Source organism: Cebus imitator, unplaced genomic scaffold (genome assembly GCF_001604975.1).
Source record: "Cebus imitator isolate Cc_AM_T3 unplaced genomic scaffold, Cebus_imitator-1.0 Scaffold61, whole genome shotgun sequence".
Classification (NCBI taxonomy): domain Eukaryota; kingdom Metazoa; phylum Chordata; class Mammalia; order Primates; family Cebidae; genus Cebus; species Cebus imitator.
In genome coordinates this window covers 8183190-8191079 of record NW_016107376.1, presented here as the reverse complement: position 1 = coordinate 8191079, position 7890 = coordinate 8183190, and the positions used below count along the sequence as shown (strand labels likewise).

The 7890-nt window shown below is 47.4% G+C and overlaps 1 long non-coding RNA gene and 1 pseudogene across 1 annotated transcript in view; both read left to right on the top strand.

The window, feature by feature from the left end:
* The window catches only part of LOC108305283, a 16720-nt gene extending 11975 nt beyond the window's left edge, over positions 1-4745 (top strand). The window contains exons 2-3 of the long non-coding RNA XR_005200478.1: positions 1777-2047; positions 2567-4745. This is a non-coding gene — a long non-coding RNA (uncharacterized LOC108305283). The remainder of the gene's footprint in view (positions 1-1776; positions 2048-2566) is intronic.
* Positions 4746-5774: 1029 nt separating this feature from the next.
* On the top strand, positions 5775-5870 carry LOC119471452 (annotated as a pseudogene).
* The last annotated feature ends 2020 nt before the right edge of the window (positions 5871-7890 follow it).

Genomic DNA, 7890 nt, shown 5'->3' with positions numbered 1-7890 from the left:
TTTCTATCCAGTAGTTCTATTTTAAAATTTTTTTGTAGAAACGGGTCTCACTATGTTGTCCAGGCTGGTCTTGAACTCCTGGGCTCAAGCAATCCTCTTGCCTTGGCTTCCCAAAATTCTGGGATTATAGGCGTGGGACACTGTGCTTGATCCAAGAATAAAGTAGAATGAGGCTGGGCACAGTGGCTCATGCCTGTAATCCCAGCACTTTGGGAGGCCAAGACAGGCAGATTTCCTGAGGTTAGTAGTTTGAGACCAGCCTGGCCAACATATTGAAATCCCGTCTCTACAAAAATACAAATAGATAAATAAATAACCAGGTGTGGTGATGGGCACCTGTAATCCCAGCTACTTGGGAGGCCGAGGCAGGAGAATCACTTGAACCCAGGAGACAGAGGCTGTGGTGAGCCAAGATTGCACCATTGCATCCCAAAAACACTGTGAGACTGTCTTAAAAAAAAAAAATAGAATGAAACAAAAACAGGACAGATGACAAAAGAATTAACCACACATCATGGGTTATTGGGTAAAATTCACCTTCTGAAGCTTCTGCAACACTGAAGGTCATCCAGAACAGACAGGTGGAAATGGGCCAGCTATCATGACACCCAAACACCCACATGAGATGGTCAACAGCCGCCGCTCCAAGTGTCCCCAGCCCCAGTTCCTGTCTTTATCTTGGAATCTTTCGGAACCCGTAAGCGGCACACCCAGGTGCCACCACCCCAGCTCTGGCACAGGGTCAGCACCTGCTTAGCCTGTGTGTGTGTTTTAAATGCCCCGTGTATTTTAGGTCAAAATGTTACATGTGTTCCTTATCATGGCTGAGAATAAAAACAGGCCAAATCTGCTATTTGAAGGTTTGTGGGGGCAGTTGGAGGTTGGGAGGTTTGGGAGGTTCTAGGGGCTCACGCTGAGCCTGCGTCTGTCCTTAGATGGGATGTTAATATTGAGAGGCTGGGGTGATGAGGACCATCAGGAGGCATTTGGCCCACACCCTAGCCTGGCCACAGAGAAGACAGGGCACAAGGGGTTTCATCTCCTACCTGTCACATGGGCCTGGTCATTCAGCTGATGGCTCAGGATGCGGAGAGGCCAGCTTGCTGCCCGCCTGCCACGTGAGGTTCCCTGTAAAGATGACAGGGCTGCCCCCATCACCAGTTTTATCTCCAGCTGTGCCTGGAACCATTCAGCCTTGCCGACTATGGGTGGCTGCAGGTTTCTCTAGCCCTGAAAAGGCCATGGTGTCACCTGGAATGACAGGCTTGGCCAGCAAGCCCAGCCATGATCATGCAAGCTGGGACTGGAGAAGGGGCAGCAGACAGCCTAGCTAATGGCTTTCTTTGCCGATCCTTCCCCAGTTTTCAATTTTTCTTGAGACGGAGTCTCACTCTGTTACCCAGGCTGCAGTGCAGTGGCAGGATCCAGGTTCACTGCAACCTTCGCCTCCTGGGTTCAAATGATTCTCCTGCCTCAGCCTCCCAAGTAGCTGGGATGACAGACGCACACCACAGTGCCCGGCTAATTTTTGTATTTTTAGTAGAGACTGGGTTTCACCATGTTGGCGAGGCTGGTCTCAAACTCCTGAGCCCAAATGATCCGCCCGCCTTGGCCTTCCAAAGTGCTCAGATTACAGGTGTGAACCACTATGCCCAGCGCTTCCCCAATTGTTTAAACTCCAGGTTTCTCAAAATTAGAAACCTGTGTGATAAACTCAGACATAAACACAAAGGACTCCTCTTCTCTCCTTGACAACCCCACCGTTGGATCCAACAGGAGCTCAGTCGACCATAGCTATGGAATGCGACCAGAGTCGACCCCATCTGCCACCTCCGCTGCACACCAGTTCCAGCCCCGGTTATCGAGCCTGTCTGACTGCAACATCCTCCTGGTTCTCCCGGTTCCCATCCTGCCGCTGGCAACTGATCTCCACGTGGTGACGAGACACGTCCAATGGTGGCACACTAGCGTTTCCTACAGTACAATCCAAAGTCCTTGAGGCCCGTGAAGCCAGAACTTCGTTGGTCACTGGTGCAGACACTGGCAGGTGAGCCACGGGGACAGCTCACTACACTTCAAGGCCCCACATGGGACATCCTCTAGAAAAGCCATAAGCAACTACAAATACTATGTTTGATGCCTGCCACCTGCAGACACACCCTGCACACCCCTGATAGCCACTAGCTAGTCAGTTCATACAAAAGATGTCAAAACAATACTCGCTATTACCAGACCGTCACTACTTAATGCTGTGTTTCCCTGATCCCCACTGACGTGTGTGCGGATGTGTGTGTACGAATGTGTATGCATCTGTTTACAGATGTGTCTGTTCATGGATGTGTGTAGATGTGTATGTATACAGATATACGGAAATACACAGATGTGTGTGTACGAATGTGTGGATATGGATGTGTGTGTATATTGATGTGTACATGGATGTGTCAATATGTAGACGTGTATGAATGTGTCTAAAGACGTGTGTGTGTATATATATATGTGTATATATATATATATGAATGTGCATATATAAACGTATGTGTACAAATATGTCTACATGTGGATGTAGATGCTTACAGCTCTTCCTGCGGACAGGCACATCCTAGCGCCGGCTTTCTCCAGTGTGTATCAGAGGCTGTGCGGTGGTGTCAGAGCTTCCTCAGGGTGCACGTGAACAGGGTGAGCACAGAATTTCTCTCCCAAACCACAACACTTTACAGTTAAAGAGAACACTAGTCACAAATGTGTCAGGTCAGCAGGCATAAACAGGCTCTCCAGGCAACCCAGGACCCGACCCCTACACACCAGGGTAGAGGGTGCCAAACAGAATACTTCCCACACCAACCTTAAATCTCACCAACTTGAAGGTTGAACCCAAGCCTCAAACACCTGGGCCCAGGGATTCGAGGTTGAACCCAAGCTCTGGCACTTTGTATTCATTAGCTCATCTGCCGCAGTTTCCTCATCTTGTGTGAGGTTGCAAAGAGGGCTTGAAAAAGGGACCTCCTGTCTGCTGTAACAGGCTCCAGAAAGTTACAGAGTGCAGGCTGTTACTGTAATTTTGATGAGTCTGGGGCAGATGGAACTAGAATTTCTCCAAAGGCAAATAAACATTTCCAGGCGTCAGACAGCTCTATAGGGAGCAGCAGGAAAGTCCAAGGGGAGGTACAGGCAATCTGTGCTTGCACATTTAGCAAATAACAAGACGTTCAAGGGCCCCTGGGAGTTCTGTAAATGAGGTAGAAGTCTTAGCCATCAGACAGGTGGCGCTTTAGGAGGAAGACGGCTCTCCTGACATGGGTTTTCTCCCCACCCAGGCTGATGGCACAGGTGGAAGTTGAGAGAATGTTTATGCAGCAAGACAGAAGACACTGGAAACTGAGGCATAATCGGGTGATCCACTGCTGAATGTGCCCAGTGGTCATGCCTGGCGGGATCAAGTCTAAAGTTGATATTTGTACCCTGGTTGGAGTGCAGTGGTGCGATCTCGACTCACTGCAACCTCCACCTTCCAGATTCAAGCAACTTGCCTGCCTCAGCCTCCTGAGAAGCTGGGCCTACAGGCATGCACCACCACGCCCAGGTAATTTTTGCATTTTTGGTAGAGACAGGGTTTCACCTTCTTGGCCAGCCTGGTCCCAAATTCCTCACTTCTTGCTATCCTACCACCTCCACTCCCAACATTGTTACACTTTTTGAAGTCACTGATCTGCTTGAAAAGGGGGTAGAAGTTTTAAATCTTCTGCCCAGGACAGAGGAGACAGACACAAAACTTCAACACAATGACAAGGGCTTCAAGTGACTAAGTTCTATCCAGGTATCCTTGAGTAAGAACCCTTGAAAAGTACCTACTAAGATGAAAATTAGCCTGGACAACATAGTAAAACCCATCTCCACAGAAAAGAAAAAAAAAAGAAAAGAAAAACAATGGAAGGGCATGGTGGCACAGGCCTTAGCCCCAGCTACTTGGGAGGCTAAGGCAAGAGGATCGCTTGGGCCCAGGGGTTCAAGGCTGCAGTGATTTAGGATCATACCATTGCATAGAAGACATTGTAAAGAGGAAAATGAGGGAGAGAGAAAAGACGGGGGAAGAGAATGGGGGAAAGGGAAGAAAAGAGGTAGGAAGAGGAAAAAAGAGGGAATAGAGGGAGGGAGAAAAAGGAAAGAAAAGAAGAAAGGAAGAAAAAAGAAAACAAATGAGAAAAACATATAAACCTTGTGGCCAGTGGAATTCCACTGTTAAGAATTTACTCTGCAGAGAGAATGGCGTTCACAGAATAATTGTAAGAGAGGAAACCTGGGAAAAACTCAAGAGCACTTCATTATTAACCTAGCTGAATACATTCCATTCCATGGACTATTACATGGTCATTTGCACTGCACAGGAGACACTGATTTTTTTAGGTGGATATATTAACTCCACATGCTGACTGTGTGCATAGATCATCTCAGAAAGGAATCACCAAAGAAACCCTAACAGAGGTTGGCTTTCAGGAGGGGTCGGGGAGCAGCTTTAAGGCTGCACCAGCACCAACCAATAGAACTTTTTGCAATGAGGACCATGTTTCTGGGCCATCAGCAGCTGTGGAGCACCTGAAATGTGGAGCACCTGAAATGTGGCCCACGCAGCCAAAGAACCAAATCCTTCATTATTAATGTTAATTCATTTAGATTTTTTTTTTTCTTTTTTGAGATGGAGTCTAGCTCTGTTGCCCAGGCTGGAGTGAAGTTGCTTGATCTTGGCTCACCGCAACCTCTGTCCCCCAGGTTCAAGCAGTTCTCCTGCCTCAGCTTCCCAAGTAGAGGGGATTACAGGGGCTCACCACCACATCCAGCTACTTTTTGTGTTTTTAGTAGAGATGGGGTTTCACCATGTTGGTCAAACTGCTCTCAAACTCCTGACCTCAGGTGAGCCACCTGACTTGGCCTCCCAAAGTGCTATGATTACAGCCGTGAGCCACCATATCCAGCCACACTTAGATTTCAATACTGGATGCCATATGGGAGACTCAGTTCTATACTCTTTCATAGTTTTTGAACTTTGAATCATTTAAATGCATTGCCTATTATTTTTAGTTGTGGAACTTAACAGAATAGTATTTAGATTGTATTACTCTAAATGAAATCTATAGAATTTAAATTGTACCAGCAAATGCTGATATATAAAAAGATTGCCAAGGTGTGTGTTTGTGTGTGTGTGTATGTATGTATATGTGTATTACGTGTTTGTATATATATTTATGTATGTATATTTCATTTTTTTTCTGAGTCAGAGTCTCGCTCTGCCACCCAGTCTGGAGTGCAGTAGTATGAATTTGGCTCACTGCAACCTCTGCCTCCAGGGTTCAAGTGGTTCTCCTGCCTAAGCTTCCCGAGTCACTGGGATTACAGGTATGCACCACCACGTCCAGCTCATTTTTTTGTATTTTTAGTAGAGAAGGCGTTATACCATGTTGGCCAGGTTGGTTTTGAACTACTGACTTCAAGTGATCCACCTGCCTTGACCTCCCAAAGTGCTGTAGTGCTGTGAATTACAGGCATGAGCCAGCATGCCCACCTGCAAAGGTGTATTTTTGAGTAAAAAGAACAACGTACAAACAAAAAATAGGGAACAGCTGTGGGTGGTGGCTCATTCCTGTAATACTAGCACTTTAGGAGGCTGAGGTGGGAAGATCGCTGGAGCCCAGGAGGTCGAGGCTGCAGTGAGCCATGTTTGCACCACTGCTCTCCAGCTTGAGTAATGGAGCAAGACCCTGCCTCAAGAAAAATTAAAATAAAACCAAAACCTAAGCATGACGTTTGGGTTTTCATGCTATTTTATGATGTGCCTTCCTCAAAACTTGTTACGGTATCATCACATCACCCATCTGACACAAAAAAAGAAAAAATAAAACCCAGAAACTGAAACTAAAAATATTCGCAAATCTATACCGTTATGCGTTGTCCTGTGTCTCCCCGAAAGACGCTGAAGCCCTACGCCGCAGGGTCTGTGGATGCGACCTTATTTGGAAATAGGCTCTTCACAGGTGATCAAGCTAAGCTGAGGTAATGAGGTTGAATCCTAATCCCATGTGCCTGGTATCCTTATAAAAACGGGATGTGTGGACAATGACACCTACAAAGGGAACACAATGTCAAGACAGAGACAGAAGACCACCTACAAGCCAAGGAACTCTGGAAGCTCTGAGAATCCAGGAGCGAGACCTGGGACAGACCCTCCCTCACAGCCGTCACAGGAAAAACAAACAATAAAAAATCCCTTGATTTCAGACTCCTGGCCTCCGGAACTGTGAGAATAAATCTCTGTGGTTGAAGCCACACAGTTTAGGGTACTTTGTTAAGGCAGTGCTGGGAAATGAAGGCAGATTTCATGGGGCGTGCATCAACACTTCTGAAGGAAATTTGGGATGTGGCATGCTTGAACTTATAATTCATACTTTACTCTGAATTCTTTTTTTTGAGAGACAGGGTCTCACTGTCACCCAGGCTGGAGTGCAGTGGCACAAGCATGGCTCACTGCAGCCTCCACCTCCTGGGCCCTAGCAATCCTCTTGCCTCAGCCTCCTGAGTAGCTGAGACTACAGGTATATGCCACTGTGCCTAATTTTTAAAAAATGTTTTGTAGAGATGGGGTCTTGCTATGTTACCCAGGTTTACCTGGAACTCCTAGCCTCAAGTGATCTTTCCACCTTGGCCTCCCAAAGTTCTGGGAGTATAGGTATAAGCCACTGTAACTGGCTTGCCTTTAAAAAAAAAAAAAAAAAAAAAGCACAACAGAATCTTGCTCTATTGCCCAAGCTGGAATGCAGGGACATGATCTCAGCTCACTGCAACCTCCACCTCCTGGGTTCAAGCAATTCTTTTGCCTCAGCTTCCTGAATAGCTCGGCTTATAGGCTCCTACCACCACACCCAGCTAACTTTTGTATTTTTATTACAGGCGGGGTTTCACCAGTGGGCCAGGCTGGTCTCGAACTGCTGACTTCAGGTGATCCGCCCACTTCAGCCTCCCAAAATGCTATGATCATGGCTCACTGCAACCTCTGCTCCTGGCTTCAAGCAATTCTCCTGCCTCAGCCTCCCAAGTAGCTGGGATTACAGGTTCCTGCCACCATGTCTGGCCAGTTTTTGTACCTTTAGTAGAGACAGCGTTTCACCATGTTGGCCAGGCTGGTCTTGAACTGCCAGACCTCAGGTGATCCGCCTGCCTCAGCCTCCCAAAGTGCTAGGATAACAGGCATGAGCCACTGTGCCCGCCCTACTTCTATTATTACATTATAATATGTAATGAAATACTTACACAATTCACCGTAACGTAGAATCAGTGGGAGCCCTGAGTTTGTTTTCCTGAAACCAGATGGTCCCTTCTGGGGGTGACGGGAGACAGTGACCGATCAACAGGCATTAGATTCTCATAAGGTGCATGCAGTCCAGCTCCCTCGCATGTGCTGTTTACTGTAGTGTTTGCGCTCCTATGAGACTCTAACAACACCACTGATCTGACAGGAGGTGGAGCTCAAGTGGTGATGCTAGCAATAAGGAGTGGTTGTGAACACAGATGAAACCTCCCTTGCCTGCCCGCTGCTCATCTGCTGTGCTGCCTGCCCAGTTTCTAACAGGTGAGCCAGGCGCGGTGGCTCATGCCTGTAATCCCAGCACTTTGGGAGACTGAGGCTGGTGGATCAGCTGAGGTCGGGAGTTCGAGACCAACCTGACCAACATAAAGACACCCTGTCTGTATTAGAAATGCAAAAGTTAGCCTGGCATGGTGGCTCCTACTTGAGCGCCTGAGACAGGAAAGTTGCTTGAATCTGGGAGACAGAGGTTGCAGAGAGCCAAGATCACACCATTGCATTCCAGCCTGGGCAATAAGAGGAAAACTCCGTGTCAAAAA